Source organism: Meles meles, chromosome 3 (assembly GCF_922984935.1).
Source record: "Meles meles chromosome 3, mMelMel3.1 paternal haplotype, whole genome shotgun sequence".
Lineage (NCBI taxonomy): Eukaryota > Metazoa > Chordata > Mammalia > Carnivora > Mustelidae > Meles > Meles meles.
Genome location: NC_060068.1, coordinates 174,700,282 through 174,718,900, shown reverse-complemented (window position 1 = coordinate 174,718,900; position 18,619 = coordinate 174,700,282). Strand labels below are relative to the sequence as shown.

At 36.1% G+C, this 18,619-nt stretch overlaps 1 pseudogene; it reads right to left on the bottom strand.

Annotated features, from left to right (window-relative positions):
* Positions 1–11,820: 11,820 nt before the first annotated feature.
* Positions 11,821–13,796, bottom strand: LOC123938546 (annotated as a pseudogene).
* Positions 13,797–18,619: the final 4,823 nt, after the last annotated feature.

Sequence of the window (18,619 nt, the reverse complement as noted above, 5' to 3'; positions counted from 1 at the left end):
TCGATGTTAGCATCCTCTTAATGTAGTTTAAAAGTCCCTCCCAAGGGCTTGTCTAGGAAAAGATTCACAAATAAAAAAAAAACCTACTATTTTCTAGACTAAAGTTGTTTCTAGTGACGGTACAGGTTCAATAAATTACTGACTTAAACCTGAAGAAACATTTTCCAACATTACCAATGCTATTGAGGACTGCTGGAGACAGAAAGGCTTCAACTCCCTACTAGTTTGGAGATTTTAGGGAATTCTAACTGCATTTTCTGAACTGTTCAGCAGGAATAACCCCAGAATTTCCATGGTAGACTAAATAATATCCCCAAAGATATCTACATCCTAATCCTTGGAACCTGTAAGTGCTACTTTATGTGACAAAAGGGATTTTGTAGATGAGATTATGTGTCTTGAGATGTGATGGTTATCCTGGCTGATCTGAGCATACCCTAAATGAAACCCCAAGTGTTCTTAAAAGAGAGAGCCAGAGGGAGATCTGACAACCATAGAGGAGAAGGAGTGGGACTATGACAATAGAGATGGTCATCATGGAGGCAGGAGCCAAGGAACGTGGACAACCTCTGGAAACGGAAAAGGCAAGGAACACATTCACCTCTAGAACCTCTAGATAAAACCAGCCTTGTCGGGACCCTGAATTTACTCCAGTGAGATGGATTTCAGGCTTCTGGCCTGGAGAATTGTAAGACAATAAATTTGTTCTGTTTTAAACCACCAAGTTTGTGGTCATCTCTTACAAAATCTATAGGAAACTAGCACAATATCTTTTTTTTTTTCTTAACACATAATGTATTATTAGCCCCAGGGGTACAGGTCTGTGAATCACCAGGTTTACACATTTCATAGCACTCACCATAGCACACTTACACACACATCATAGCACATACCCTCCCCAATGTCCATAACCCAACCACCCTCTCCTTTCCGCCCCACCAACCCCTGCAACCCTTGGTTTGTGAGATTAGGAGCTTCTTATAGTTTGTCTCCCTCCCCATCCCATCTTGTCCACAATATCTTTTTAAAACCCCTTCCCCCTCGGAAGTTTACAGCTCTCTCTAAGCCAGTACATAACTGATCAAACATGCTTGGAGCACTTGTCTCTACCCATACATCTACACTTTATTTATATTGATGATTTACTACTTTTGGTTCAGTGGTGCTTTTTGATGAGCTTATTTTTTTTTTTTAACTTGCATTCATTTCCTTTGTAATTATCACAAAGCAACAACGAATATTTTTCTATCTACCTCCAATGCAAACAATTCACCTGACTTTTAAACAATTTATTTTCTAAGTGACTCTCTACAGATAAAATTATTTTAGTAACGTATTTACATAATTAAGACATTTGGCATTATAACAATGAACGCTCTTCTGCTTTGAAGATAGAACATTTAAAAATTCAGAGAAAAGATGTCTCCTTTTTAAAAGTCGCTTGACATTTCACTCTCCATATTCAATTGGGTAAATTTCAGTAAGTTGAAAAGAAGATACAATCCTTGTAAACCCCAAGCTACCAAAGCAGATCGTACAGGAAATCTCTGATCTCACTTGTAGAAAATGATCGTTTCAACACTTCAGTTCCCGGATTCACTGGCTCAAAGAGCGTATATACATCAAAAACATCTTTGTAAAACAGTTTAACAATTATGCAGCACATAGCGATGGGTATAAATCAGTCTCAATGTATACCTGATCTTGTTTTATGAACATTGTTAGCTAGTCTCGGGAAAGAGGGTCAGGTATTCTAGACTGAATTCCAGTGTTTGCCCTAAAAGTGGGAAGATTGGGCTGTATTAAGCTTCTCAGTTGTAAAGATTCTGTGGATTTTATGGTCAAATTACTTTAAGAAGCTGTTACCCCCAATCCTTGGTGCTGGATATGTAAGGGAGGTTTGACTCGGCAAGAAACTGCTCATTTGGTTCTCAAATCCAGAAAAAAAATTCAGTTGGTTTGTTATTTCAGAAACATGGTTAATAGTGTCTTTCTTTTTAATTATTCATCCAGGTCGTAAATATTTTTAAAAATTTTACATAGGAAATTAAAGGAAAATTTTTAAAATGGGTGTGTCTATATAAATGACTTGCAGTTATGATCATTTAAAAGATGTATGTAACTTCTGAATGGCCCTTGAGTGTCCCCCATGGGATTATGGAGAGCCTTGTGATTTACCCAGGCACAATCCAGAATGGAAGATCCTTAGTAAGTTACCTGGTATATGTTGTGTAATCCTTGGTGCTTTTAGTCCCTAAGTAAAATCAAGCAAGTTTTGTATGAACATGTGTGTACATTTGTGCGTGTGTGTGTGTGTGTTTGCATGTCTGTGTATGTGTTTGAGGGGGTGGGAGGTAGAGGTGGGGATCTTTGTCTATAAAAGGATATATGAGAAACTTGGCATCCTATCCACAAAAACATGCCAGAAATTCTGACATAAATTTCCTCTTAGAATTATATATTGGATTTTATTTCTGATTACATGAGCATTTCAAGTCAAGCATAATTTTTTTTCTTGGGATTTTATACACATGATGCAAATCCACATTCACACAATTTTAAGAAGCAGGTTGGGCAGAGGGCCAGAGAGTCTGAAAGGAAGGAGAGATGAGCCTTTACAGGGAATGGCAGTTCAATGATTAAGGAGACCCGAAAAGATAAGCGCTGGTAAATTTTCCACATGGTGTCACATGGACACATTAGCAAGGGGGCAATTCAAGGTGGGTCCTTCACCGAGCCCGTGAGCAGTGCTGCCCCTGCGTGTTCCTCGTCCCTGATGAATCAGGTCCTCTGAAAATTTAAACAGGTCTCCGGTTTTCTTCCTCTATTTTCTTTCTTTCTAAACTGAACGCTTCTTCCCTCATGCCACAGAGCTTTGAGTCTGGTGTGATTTAACCGGCCTCTTACACTGTACCTTTAGATTGGGGGCCCATTTTATTTTTTCCCTTTTGAGTTGTTCCAGAATAAAAGGTTTTTACTGAGAGAGCGGAAAGGGAAGTAATATGTAGCACCACTTCAAAAACCTTGGATTTTGCCTTCAGCCCTTGGGGTTAGGTAAGAAAGACAAAGCTGCCGTGGAGCTCATAGGGTTCACCTTCTCTGGTGCCTATTATCTGAGTGTGTGGCTGGTTATGTGGGACAGTTTGGGCGTGGCCTGACAGGAGGCGACTAAACCATGGGGCTCGTAGGCCCACGGAGACCCAGGAGATGGATGTTACGTAGCACACTGAACGATCATGATAAGTGAGGCAATCAAAGTGAACATTTACTAATTTTTTTTTTTTATTATTTAGGAGTGAAATCTTCTCCCTCCAAAGAAAGAAAACTCATGTAGGCACCCTCTCTTGCTGCTCCTTCTTTGGTAATTAAAAGTCCGGTGGTCACTTTAATTGCAAATATAGTCGCATGTCATAATTAGAATGTTCATTCCAAGATGTCGACCATCATGCACCTGGCTCTACATTTTGGTATATTTTTGGCAGCCCTAGCCACTAGTCCACCCCAGCACTGGAGAGGGACCTAGTTCATCTCCTCTCTATCATTCTGCCTGCACCCCATAACCCTGCAAAAATTATAACAAAAACTTGTGATTAACGAAAATTGTAATATTTAGGTTGCACAGTATGTTTTGATATACATATACATTGTAAAATGATCACTACAATCAAACTAAGTAACATGCCTGTCATCTCTCACAGTTATCTTTTGAGGGCGTGTGAGGAGAACACTTGAGATCTATTCTCTTAGCAAATTTCAAGGATACCGTACAGTATTATTAGCCGTAGTCACCATGCTCGACATTAGGTCTCCAGAACTTATTCATCTTAGAACTGAAAGTTTGTACCCTTTGAACAACATCTCCAAATTCCACCACCTCCAACTCCTGGTAACTACCATTCTATCTACTTTCTGTTACAATGAGCTTAACTTTTTATTTTATTTTATTTTATTTCATTTCATTTTACTTTATTTTTATTTTAAAAATTCTACCTATAAGTGAGATCATGCAATTTTTTTTAAGTTTCTGGCTTATTTTATTTAGCACAATATCCTTCAGTTTCATCCATGTTGTTGTAAATGGCAGAATCTCCTTTTTTGGGGGCAGAATATTATTATATATATATTTGTATGTACATTGTAATGGTATATTATATTATAGATATCACATATTCTTTATCCATTCATCCTTTGATGGACACTTAGGTCATTCTACTATGAATAACACTGCAGGGGACATGGGAGTGCAGCTCTGCCTTGAGATAACGATTCCATTTCCTTTGAATATATATACCCAGAAATGGGATTGCAGGATCACATGGCAGTTCCATTTTTAACTTTTTTGAGAAAACTCCACACTGTATTTGATGATGACTGTGCCAGTTTACATTCCCACCAACAGTATATACGAGTTCCCTTTTTTCCACATCCTTGCCAACACTAGTTATCTTTTGACTTTTTGTTAATAGTCATTTAATCAGGTAAGACAATACCTCATTTTGATTTTGATTTGAATTTCCTTGATGATGAGTGATGTAGAGCACACTTTCATATACCTGTTGACCATTTTATGGCTTCTGCACAACTATCTATTCATACCTTTGCTCATTAAAAATATTTTAAAATTTATTTTAGGGACGGGAGCTGCAGAGGGCGAGGGAGAGAGAGAATCGCAGGCAGACTCCCTGCTGAGGGCTGAGCACACCATGGGCTCGATTCCAGGACCCTGACACCACGGCTTGAGTTGAAATCAAGAGTTGGTCACTCAATGGACTGAGCCAACCAGGTGCCCCTCTTCTGCTCATTTTTAGATCAGTTTTTGCATGTGTGTGTTTGTTGAATTGTATGAGTTCCTTATATATTTTGGACATGAACCCCTAATCGGACGTATGGTTTGTGAATATCTTTTCTAATTCCATACTTGGGTTTTCACTCAGTTGTTTACTGCCCTTACTGTGCAGATGGTTTTTTGGTTTGATGTAGTCTTCCTTGTCAATTTTTACTTTTTCGTCTGCTTTTGATGTCAAGTCCAAAAAATAATTGCCAAGTACCAAGGAGTTTTTCTCTCATGTTTCTTCTAGGAGTTTTAAGCTTTAAGGTTCCACATTTAAGTCTTTCATACATTTTGAGTTGATTCTTGTGTATGGCATCAGATAGGGTCCAGTTTCATTCTTTTAAATATGGCTGTCCAGTTTTCCCAACACTGTTGGAGATACTATCCTTTCGCCATTGCGTATTCTTGGCATTGTTGTCAAGGATTAACTGATGACTTACGTGTGAGCTAGCATTTTAAGTAGGGAGATATAATAATCAAATCTAGGTTTCAGGAACAGGAATGTGAGAAGGATTGAAAATGAGCACACATATACACCAAACGAGGCTCTCACACTTTGTAAAGGAAAGGAACAATGTATTATATGAGTTTGTCTTACCAGAATTTTGCTTGGCAGTAAGCATGGAGCTGGTATGGGAAATCTTTGTTAAAATATTAAATGATCAGTTAGGGATAGGAGGTCTTCAAATAACTTGGTTAAAACCATTATAGTAATATAGTAGAGACACAGTAAAATCTGGAAATAGGTTAGAGATAGATTTTAAATGTGTACTTTGTGAAGAAGCAATTAAATATACATCAAAAGAAAGGAACAATGCCTCAAAGTGGCACAGAATTCTTTGACTTTGGATGTTTATGACATCATTATGAGAAATGAGAAAGTCAGAGGAGGGCTTATTTGGGCTAGAAGGGGTATAAGTTTTATGATTGTTTATACATTCATGCGATAGGTTTCTCGGAGTAGTTTGAGAGCATATTCAAAAGTGAGTAGTCCGGAAGGGTCAGACAACAGCTGAGTAAGTTGGGATGGTGAGAAAAAAAAAAAAGGCCACATTCAGATGATTGCATTTTCAGTGTAGCAGGGTTTGGGTCAGGGAGAAGTGTTCTCACAGAAAAGCCTTTTTCATACACTTTATTGTCTTCACCAGGATCGGCACTAAGAATAGTAACAGAAGGTGAGGCTAGATGTGTTACAGGCTTTTGTCAAAAAAATCAATCATTTTTCTGAAGCGAGAAGGAGCCAAGCACTGGTATTTAAAACTGTCTTTAAACAAGAGTGAGGCATGATAGATGCAGGAAGACTTGACTAGCAGAGAAGTAAAATGAATAGAACTCATACGGCATAGCAGGAATAGATGCAAAGTGAGTCATTCTGAACACCTTGTAGAGAGACAGGCGTCATTGTTTCCCATGCTCTGATCGCCAAGAAAGATAGGAGGAAGGCAGACAGTGTTATTATCCCAGAAAGACAGGGAGGCAGAGGACCATATTCTTAATAAGGAAGAAGTCCTTTTTATAAATGAGATGAAATTAAGTAAAATTTAAAATTTGTAAAACATAGAGGCTACTTTAATTTTTAGGTCATTCCAGTAATTCCAATATGGTAGACAACGCCATGCACCAAAGGCTCAAGGCAGATCCTGCCTCCTTTAGAACCACAAGCAACATGGACATGAATTCTAAGGGCCAACTGCTTGGACTTCATTCTAACTTGCCATATAATCTGGGGGGTGACTACACATCTCTCTGCTCCTCATGTTTTTGGTGCCTACCTCATCAAAGTGATAACCAAATTTGTTTTTCCATGTAAAGCACTTAGAACAGGGCTTGTATAGTCTCTGTTTAATAACTAAATAACATGCATTGTGGGGAAAAAGTGTGGCTCCAAATTCAAAGGATACATTTCAATATAAAGAGGACTCAACAAGGACTTTCTTATTTAGAAATAATTTTAGTCCCAAGAACTCCCCAAATGTACCCACTTTTCTTAGGTCTTCCATCCTCTGGTGAGTTACTGAAGCTCAGAGAAATCAGGATTGAAACTCAGGGACAGAATGGATTTCCCCGGGTTAGTTCTAATTCTTCCAAAACCCTTAAAATGGTATCTGGGCTCAGTTCCTGCCCAAAAACAAAACAAAGAATAGATAAGAGAATTAAGAAAGAAATGACAAATGAAAATGAAATAATATTTGGGTATGTGCTACCATGATTCCTTTACTCCAAAATTCTTGCCTTATTCCTGTTGGAAGCAAAGAAGATTTCATTTTAAATTGGATCCTGAGGGTTAAGTAAAATCAATAAAGAACTTCAGAGTGCAGAGAACTTAAATTACTAATATTCTCTGGGACAATGAAATTTATCACTATGTCTCCCCTAGAGCAGAATTTATTTGCTTAGAAATTATCAAAAAAACATAAATTATGAAGATTTATTTCACAGGCACTTTTATTGATCTCATTTTCAAAAATGCACAGATTTTTGGAGGCAAAACACAAAGTAAAAAAGGTTCTCGAAATACACATGTGACATGAGCTATGGAGCTTTTGGAAGGTCTATAATTTCACAAGTGTTATAGGCATATATTTCTACAAGGAAAACCTTAAGATAGCATTCAGTCATTTAAAAATATTTCCAACTTAGTCATTTGGGCTTTCCTGTAGTATTTGCTATTCAGCATAGCTGCAGGTCAAGTGTCCTGATCTACACTTAACACTCACACCTCAGTACCTATGTATGCATAGATATACTCTGATATTCTTACTTGCAAGTGTGACCCAGAGAAATTTTAGTTTTACAGGTTTCTCGGGCAAAACAATTTGTAGTTAATAAGAGCCTTCTTTCCTAACTATTTCTTCTGCCAGCCACATCTTCAAAGCAATATTTATGGAGGGGAAGTGGGGGGAAAACCTAAATGGGGAAGAAATGATGAAAAAGTGAGTTAGAGGTTGCATGGTACTAAATATTTATTGCACGAAAACACTGTTTTTATCTGAAGAACTCCTTGGAGGGTGAGTGAAGACTCCAGTCTTCACGTCACAAAGCAGACCGTCTGCTTTGCCTACAATTTGGCTGATTTTCTCTGACTCTCAGGTTATGTTTGAGCAAATAACTTGTGAATATTGAAAAGGTAATAATTACTTGCCCCTGCATATAGTGATGCCAAAGTGTGTATGCATAGCGAAGCAATATATGTTGCATTTTTTAAAACACTATATTCAATGATTTGAGTATAAAGGATGGCAATACTTATGGTCTAATACGAATAGTTTCAATTAGTTTTTAATGAATACTTTTATTAATAATTGAAATTATCATTAAAATACAAAACACACAGAAAAACAGGTGAGGAAGGAAATAAAAGACACTCATAATTCCACCAACCAGAAGTTATTATTTTGAATTCCTTTGGTATGTTTTGTATTGCATGTATACAATATTGCATGTGTAAAGCTCCTCATACCTGTCTTCCCTAGTGGTAATTACTACCATCAAACGATGCTAATAACTCCTAGATATCTTTTGTCGTTTGTACTACTATGAAAGCAATATATACTATTGTTTTGTGCTTTTGAAACTTAGAGAAGCAATTTTATAATATATATATGCTTTTGCAACTTTTAAACCGAGCCCATATTTTAGTTATTTATCTATGTTAATGTATCTCGGTCTAGTTTTTTTTTTTTCTGCTATAGAAATATTCTGTTGTTTGAAAAAAGTTATAGTGGCTACAATTCCTGAGAAGGAATGATGCAGTTTCCCTGCATTGCTGTAACAAACAGTACCACAGTGAAGATGCTTGGAGGTGTCTCCTGGGCAAACGTGAGTGTTTCTCTAGGACACACTGCTGGATTGCTTAGCTCTAAGGGTGTTGATATCTTCAGCTTTATCTTCTCAAGTTGCACCGTGAGAAGGTCTTATCAATTAATATTTTCACCATGTGACCAGCTGTATACCAGTATCCTCTTCCCCTCACCACCACCACCAAGTGGTTTGATGTTGCATGTTGGTAATGATGGATAATTCATTTTCCTGCTAATTTGCATTTTTCTTATTATAAGGGAATGTCAAGAACTATACATGTAGTAATTTGTGATTCAAGTTTTCAGTGTTCTTCACTTCAGTGAATGACATCACTGTCCATCTGGTTGCACCAGCCAGAAATGAGAAGTCATTCTTGATCCTTCTATCTCCTCCACGGATCACCACTGTCCTTTGATTCTTCCTCCCAAATGTGTTTCACTACCTCTCACTTATTGACATCTCCACCAGCATCCTGGTCCAAGCCACCACAGTTGGTCTGTGTGGAATTATACTGAACTCCCACGTGGCCTCCCAGAACACAGTATTGTCTTTGTACCCTGCACTATCCATCCACACATCAACTGGGATAATCACTTTTCAAGAAAATCATAAAACTACATTAATTTTTTAGTTGAGTAGTTAAAATGAGCAGGCAATATATAATTCTCTCTTTGTCTCTGTCTGTTCCTGTCTCTCTTTCTCCCACACAGGTATCTGCTAACAAAACTAAAGAAATAGTTCTGTTTTCTAAGCCTCAGTTTAATTAATCCTCTCGTTCAAAATCTAGCAATATTTCAACACATCGATAAATTATTAACATATGGCTTGGTACTTTTAATACAATATTTTTTAATCTAAAGTGAGATTCTTTCCTACAAATTTAAACACAGCCACTTAAAATCTGAAGATACTACTTCTAGTCCTTACTTATTATCCACCAGCCATTTGACTTTGAAGAAATTGAAGTTTAAGAATATCTAACGAAGAATCTAAACACCAAACACTTCCCTACAGCTGAATGTTATAAAGTGATATTACAACGATCATCCATTTAAAAAATTCCATTCGTCTAGGTATTTTTTTCCTCAAACCATCATTATCTAAAATTACGGTGTACTATTCATCTTTTCACATGACTGTATTGAGTAAAATTTTCAGTCAGATAGTATTTTCCTAATTGTAAATCCCTGATCATAGCCCATTAGGTGCATTCTCATGGAAATGCAAAGCTAGATAGTACATTTCAGTTAATTTCGCTCAGTTTCTTTTACAAAGTTTATATTTTTACACAATTTAATCCTTTTTGTGTATATTTAAGGTATTTTTTCAAACTTTTAAAGGCTAGAATCCCATTTGTATGCCCAAGTTAATAAATTGCAAATGAATAATACTTTTGTTCAAACAATAAGTTAATGATATACAACTTTGGAATATAGCATGTATAACAACTTGGGGAGCTAGTTAAAGATAGTGACCCAGCTGTTGAAAAGTTTTATATCAGTCTATTATTTTGGAGATGCTGTGGATTGGGAATGCCAAAACCACTAGCTTGAGATCTAAGTGAAATATTTTGGTTTAGCCTTAGGAATGATCTCTCTATATAGGAACATTTGAATTTTTTATGTGATACTGCCGTTAGGAAAACTTGTTACTATCTCTACTATGTATTTCCCAGGGAGAAGACATCGAAGTCTCTGATGTTTTTAAGTGCATTAACTGAACAAAAAAATGATTTTCCTCACAAATATCACCATTGCAACAGCCCAAATCTACAACGCTTTTCTATGTTCCTTAATACTTCAAAGTATATAGGATTAGTTCTAATATGAAGCAGGGGTGAGGAGTTACTGGTTTTCTACTATCTGTTTTCAATCATTTATGTCCTTACAAGTTCACAGGAACCCTGGAAAATGCCCTTAATCCCTGAAGGAACCAGGGATTCCTGGGGGGAAAATGCCCTGCGTACCATTCCATCTTTGACCACTTAATGCAGACTTTTTGGACTGACTTGCAAGTGGTCATACATCAGACTATAAATTGCCTGACATAATTTCTCTAATTAAGAGCTAAAGCTTGTGTAGTATGTGTTGATTCTAGCATACAAAGAAATTCCTTTAACAAGATAGAATTTGTTGATTCGGTCAAGAAATTGCATTTTCCAATATTATTCTGAAATCTGATTTTTAAAGAATGAATATTCTATTAGGTCCGTAATGAATTATTTGGAGTAGTATATTAAGTTCCTGGGGCTTTCATAAAGTTTCACTCACTGAGTGGCTTAAAATAAAAAATTTATTCTTTCACAGTTCTGGAAGCTGAAAGTCCAAACTCAAGGTGTTGGATGGGCCACCCTCCCTCCATAGTCACTAGGGAAGGATCTTTCCTTGAATTTTCCAGCTTCTGTAGTCTAGGTGTTCCTTGGTTTGTGGCAGTATGACTTCAATCCTGCTTCTGTCTTCACATGATCTTTTCTGTGTGTGTCTTCACATGGTGTTCTCTCTCTCACTTTTCTCTCTCTGTCCTTCTGTATGTATGTGTTCAAATTTTCCTCTTATAAGAACACCAGTCACATTGAATTAAGGGCCCACTCTACTCCAGTGTGAACTCATCTTAATTAATTATATCTGCAAGGACACTTTTCCCAAGTAAGGTCCCAAACTGGAGTACGAGGGGATAGAATTTCAACCTGTCTTTTTAAGGGGCTCCAATCAACCATAACACATAACTAAAAATATTAAAATATTGATTATTAATCGCTGGGTATAGGCATATGGAAGGTCTATCAAAATGCAAGTTGCATGAAGAGTAGAAATAAATAGTTTATTTTTGAAAAGTAGAAATACATAATGCATGAAAATATTTGCTCCATTTAGCTGAAAAATTATGTGTTATGCACAGCGTGCAAGTGAAATTTCTCCATCATAATCATCAACTCAGGAAAATGTGCCTTTGAAATTACTCTCACCCTGTGGTCAGCTAATCATTATTCCTTAATAATTTGTTGCTATTATGTCCCTTAATCTGTTAAGATGAGCTAAACTTGATGGTTACCCGTATCACAGCATTATTATTTTTTTTTTAATTTAAATGTTTTTATTCACATGTATGGTAAATACTGTCCCCTAATAAAAAACCAGTGACATTTTCTTTCAATCTGTCAAACTTATTAAAAAATTCATGTGGTTTTTTTCTGTATCATGTGTTGACATGGTAAAGGATGCAGGTTGTAAAAATCAATTTAACAGACATTATTAAATAATTTCACACAAATGCAGAATCTTGGATAAATGGTTAAAATTATAGATGAACATTAAATGTGGGCACATGGATATTTCATGTCCACCAATGGGTTTAAGAGAAAATGTGTTTGCACTGATTCCTGGTAACAACTTGCTTTCTGTGAATCTTTAAATGCCCAATTCCAAATCTTCCAACTCCTGGATAAGGGCTTTCTCTTTTTGAATTTTCTCCAACTGATTTTTTTCTAGCTGTTTCCAAACTGCTGCTTGTTCTTTCAGTTGTTCGATTGCTTTCAGTTTCTTCTTTAGGTTCTTGATTTTTTTGTCTATTTCAGGGTCTCCAGAGGTTGATTGTGAGACAGTATTTCGTGGTGTGCTCTGTGGGGAAGGAGTAGATGCCAAATCTGGACTCTTCTCATTTCTTGCTTCCTGTTTTGCAGCTTTCTTAGCCTCATGCTTCCTTTGATTTTTAAGGGCTGTTTTTGATAATGGCTTATCATTTCCTACTTGTGGTTTCATATTCTGAGGTGGTTCCTCCTCATGCAGTTTGGAATTGGTGATTGGCTTATTTCTTAAAGCTGGGGGTCTGTAAGCTGTTGCAACTTTAGGTTCTTCACTGGGTACATCATTTGGAACTACTTGGCAAGTTATTGCTTTTACTGGAAATATTCCATCTAAAAATGGCTGCCAAGAAACCTGCCATAATTCTCCATTTGACGGGACATCATACTTGTGCAAGACAGAGCCAGTATAATGCCAAATCTTGTACCCATTATTAACACGTAACCTGGGAGCACACGTGGCTGTTAAGATATGCTCACCATCAGGGCACCAAGCAAAATAGGTAGAATCAGAGGCCACTGGTTTAGAAATAAGTTTGTAGTTTTTAACATCCCATACTTCCATTTGTCCCCTCAGATTTCCAAATCCAGCTAGTACTAATATATGTCCGTGTGGGCTATAGTAAGCAGCATTACGGGGACCAGTTCCAAAGTCAAACACAGATCACATTTCAAGTTGAAAATTGTCGCTTTGGCAGGCATAAAACCATAAACAGCACAAAACTCAGTAGAACTAGAATTCCAAACAACATCATAAATGGGGCCATTTTTTGGCAGTTGCACAACAGCACTTTCTCCATTCGCTGCAATGTAGTGCAGTGTTTGTTCCCCATAGTAGGACGCTCCTGTCTTGTCAACATCTGTACTAGCTATTACTAACACAGCAGTAGCTTTTTTATTCCATAGCATTGTAACCTTATCAGCTTTAAAGAAACTTTTATTAGCTAAAGCTGCATGAGGTCCATCAAAATTAGGGTACTGATACAATCTAACAAATGAAGGTGCACCCTTACTTCCTGGAACATAGACAGCCACCTTGTATGGTTGAGGTCCAGGTGATAACACAAAATCATTAATTTTTTGCAAATGCAATTTATTTGCAATTGTGTTAAAATTGTTGTTCTCAAAGAAGTGAACTTCGTTGTTAACATTTCGGGCACAGACAGTTTCATCTTCTGACCAAGATGGACACCAATTTTGCATTTTTTTCTGGATGAAAGACTTCAAACATGTACCAGTTTTCACATCATAAAGTTGTAGGTTGGGTATCCCAGCTGTGCCATCTTTAGAAGTAGTGTAAGGTTGCCACGTTGCCAGGACAGTGTTTTTTGGTGAGAACTCAAGGCAAACTGCCTTTGGGAGGTCGAAGGAATGCAGCAGTCCCTTGTTAGTGACATTGATAACATTTATTTTTTCTCCGTTGCCCCAGGCAAACAAGGTGCCATCCTTACTAAAAGTATAGACTTTGCAATTTTTCCCAGATTCCCTTGGAAACAAAGTGCTTTCTGTAAAATGTGGTGGTCCATTTACCATGTACAGTCCTTCTGATCCTCGGACTGTCAGGAGCGGCGTGGACGGTGCCATCTTGTTCCGGAAAGCTCACAGCATTATTTTAATGTGCTGCCTGGTAGACTCTAGAGAGTAAGAGCAGAATTCTGGAGACAGGTTGACTCATCTGGAGTCCAGGCTCTGTCACTGACCAGCAACACGACCCTGGGAAATTTGTTTATTATCTCTCTCCGTCCTTTTCTTTAACTGTACAGTAAGGACACTCAAAGGAGCTACTCAGTAAGGTTGTTCTGAAGTAAGTGAATCATCTAAATACGTCGAAAGAGTTTGCCAAATAGCAATTTCTTTGTTTTTTTGTAAAGATTTATTTATCTGACAGACAGAGATCACAAGTAGGCAGAGAGGCAGGCAGAGAGAGAGGAGGAAGCAGGCTCCCTGCTGAGCAGAGAGCCCGATGGGGGTCTCCATCCCAGGACCCTGGGATCATGACCTGAGCTGAAGGCAGAGGCTTTAACCCACTGAGCCACCCAGGCGCCCCCAATAGCAATTTCTTATTAAAAATATTCTATTTTGCTTACTATTAAAATATCCAATCCCCATTCTAGATATGAAGCAATTATTACCTTTTAGACAAATAAAACATAACTAACTGTATTTAAAAAGGAACTTAGAAACAACAGGTGTTGATGAGAATGCAGAGAAAGGGAAACCCTCTTACACTGTTGGTAGGAATGTAAACTGGTGCAGGCACTCTGGAAGCAGTATGAAGTTTCCTCAAAAGGTTTAAAATAGAGCTACCCTATGATCCAGCAATATTACTAGATATTTACGCAAAGAATACAAAAATACTAATTCAAGGGGATACATGCACCCTGATATTTATAACAGCATTATCTACAATAGCCACATTATGGAAGCAACCCAATTGTCCACTGAGTGAGGAATGGATAAAGAAGATGTGGTACATATGGTCAGATAAAAAGAAATGCTGTATGACTTCACTCATATGTAGAATTAGAGACACAAAGCAAGTAAACAAAGGTGGAAAAAAAGAGAGAAAAGTAAATCATGAAATGAACCCTTAACTCTCTAGAACAAACTGATGGTTACCAGGGGGAGGTGGGCAGGGGACAGCTTAAATAAGAAGGGCACTTATGACAAGTACCAGGTGTTGTATGGAAGTATTGAATCACTAAAGTGCACACCAGAAAGTAATATTATGCTGTATGTTAACTAACTGGAATTTAAGTAAAAACTTAACAAGAAACAAAAAGAAACTCAGGGCAATTTAGTTCCATCTTATGTACCCCTTAACCAATGCCATATATGCCTGCCCAGTTGGGGACTGCTGTTGGCTTGGAGACCTTCCAGATGCTCTCATTCTACTATCAATTCTACATCTTTTGACCATACAGATTGTGGCTGAATGAAAATAGTAATTCTTTTACTACTGAAATGAGACCATACTCTTTGCAATTTGTATTTGCCGAACTCTTTCCACTCCTACAACACAGGTCTTAAAAAAATTTCATGATTGTATGCTCTTTTAAAAACCTGTCAAAATAGTCCACAATATGGAATTAACAGTGTATTTAGAATTTTTATTCATAGTTATATGAAATCTGTTGTAAGAATCTGAGTATGTGTCTTCTCATGTATGTGTACACATCTTTACTGGGGTAAATACCTGGAAATCAATTTTGCCAGGTTACAAATCTTATGATTTTTAATTTTGCACTGTTAAATTGGCTTCAAAAATAGTTATTTTTCCTTATGTTCTGGTGCTTTTGCAATGTCTAAAAATATTTCCAAATATCCTTACAGATACTTGATATTCTTAAAATTGTAATATTTGACAATACTCAGACATGCTACCTTATTATTTTTATTTATATTAATAGATAATTACATAATATATAATCATGATTATTCAAATCTGATGTATAAATTTTTGTGGCATTTTTTCTGTAGCATACATTTATTGTTTTAGTCTATCTTCTAATTTTTTTGGATATTTTATAGATCAGCTTTAATTCAAATATAAATGTTGTTGATGATTTTAGAAATCTCCTACAACAAAAAAAATCACAAACTTATTATTCTCTAATTTCATCTAATATTTTTTAACACTCATTTATACACAGAACTCTTTAACCCACCTGGAAATAATTTTGGGGAGTTTTGAGGTATTACTTTATAATAGATTTTTCAAGACAGAAGGCTTGTTGTTTCAATACTATTTAGTAAATAATAGATCTGTTATTTATTATATATGAATACACAGCATATTAAGACATGAAGGCACATCACATTTTTAAATTGTGTCTTGGATTTACTCAAAATAGCTACCCATTGAATGAGATTAGAAACTTAATACAACTTATATTCATATAGTCTCTATACCCTCTCTTCTCTTTCTTCTGTTTTGAAGTTATTTGCATGAAATAGAGTTCTAGATAGATTGTTATTTTCACAAATAACTTCAAATGTAATTTAACAAAGTTATATAATTAATTAAAACTTTGTTGTTGAATCCAGATTCATCAGCTGCCGTCATTTCCTTCTTACTGGAGTTACAACCTATAGATATTTTTTAGAGATAATTTTATAGCAGTACTTTAGTACTTGCATTCATAAAAATGTGTACATTTTATTCTCATACTTTATTTTTATTATGTTTATGTAATTGCATGTTCTAATTTATTTTCTTCCAGTATAGATGAATTTAATATATAAATTAAGTTTCCCCAATATATGTAATAGCCTGTGTGTTATATATTCCAATATATACAAATTTAATATATGTCCTGCAAATTACTTCGGTTTGGTGGGACAAAGATGTTTTATTTGATAAATATTACTAAAGTAAAAGACTCACCATTCAGGGAAGATAAAACTGTATTTCTATTTTATACCATAACAAAACCAAGTCCAAATGAATTAAAGATTTAAATGCAGCATGTAAGGTAGTAGAAATCTTTTTTTTTTTTTTAAGATTTTATTTATTTATTTGACAGAGAGAGAGAGATCACAAGTAGGAAGAGAGGCAGGCAGAGAGAGAGGAGGAAGCAGGCTCCCTGCGGAGCAGAGAGCCCGATGTGGGGCTTGATCCCAGGACTCTGAGATCATGACCCGAGCCGAAGGCAGCGGCTTAATCCACTGAGTCACCCAGGCGCCCCGGTAGTAGAAATCTTAATTGAAAAATTAAAAGATATATTTTAATCTATGGCTAACTGAAACATCTTAGCCACAAAAAACACCATAATCTATAAAACATGAAATTGATTTGTTAATTTAAAATTAATATTAGGGTGTCTGGGTGGCTCAGTCAGTTAAGTGGCTGCCTCCAGCTCAGGTCATGATCCCAGGGTCCTGGGATTGAGTCCCGCATCGGGCTCTCTGCTCAGTAGAGAGCCTGCTTCTCCCTCTCCCTCTATCTGCTGCTCTGCCTACTTGTGCTTTCTATCTCTCTGTAAAATAAATTAATAAAATAAAAAAAGGTATTTAAAGTTAAAATTAAAAAATCATGGAATAAAATATTTTATAAACAGAACCAACGAATAAAAGATAGATTGAGAATGATATTTGAAGGACTTGTTAATAATGGTTTAAGGACTAGAATATGCAATTTGAGTAACCAAAAAAATGGACAAAGGAAGGACAAAAGATAAGAATAGATCAGAGGAAAGCAAATATAAATGGATGATAAATATTTCAAAAGATACTCTGGTATTAATGAGAATACAAATTGAATTAATAAAAACATACAACTTTATTACCATTTGATTAATAATTAAAAAATAAACACAACTGATTGGTGGAAAAGGAATTTTGTACTTTCATGAATTGCAGATGAAAACGCGATGACTTAGTGAAAATACTCGGGAATTTTTAACCCATAATTCAAAAGATAATGTTACATTGGCATTGGCTTTTGTCTACAGAATTTGTAGTTGCAAAACCACACAACTGGATATGAAGCAATGGATCTCCATAGTGAAAAAAAGAACAATTTGGGATATATCTACAGCACACATATGACAAAGATCATAAAAATAATACATTAATAGTTCTATATCTGAAAGTGACAGACAAAACTGTTTCTTAACAAAACTCCCAATATCAATAATTAAAACATACCCACGTGGAAAAAAAAAAAACATAGTTAAAGGCAAATGTGAGCTGTAAAGTCAACTAAGATAATATGTACTTGGGACTGAAGGCCTAAAGAGGTGAGTATGGAGCATGGGCACTGCTTTTCCTTTTGAGGCATTTGTAGACTCTAACTCTTGAGACTGGGATAGACAAAAATTAGAGTTCATATAAAACAAAACAGAGGAGGCTTGGTACACCTCATAAGCTTTCAAGTAGGATGCTGAAGGATGACATTCTAGGAGTAAGTGTGAACTAATGATAAATGCTCACTAGCCTTGATGCCCAAGACCAAATTAATTCAATCCCAGATTGGATTTAAATAGCAAATTCTCTACAGGGAAGTCATAAAAGATCTGTATATTTCCTCTACAATGTTTAGTATTTGATATTTACTGAGTTAAAAAAACAACAACAACATTTGATTCTTTAAGAAGACAAGACTTGACCAAAAATCAGGAGTAAATAACATAAAATAGATATAAATCCAAAGAAGTTCTGGAAATAGAATTGTCAGACATAAACTTTTTTAATTAAGAATTTGTCAGAGTATTTTTAAGTCTATAACAAAATTGTGAGGAGGGTACAAATATCCCATGAACTCCCCACTTGTCCCTCCCCTGACATAACCTCCTCATTATCAACATCCCATACTAGAGTAGTACATTTGTTACAACTGATGAACTTACAATAGCACATCATAATCATCCAAAATTCATAGCTTATGTAAGAATTTGGTCTTGGTG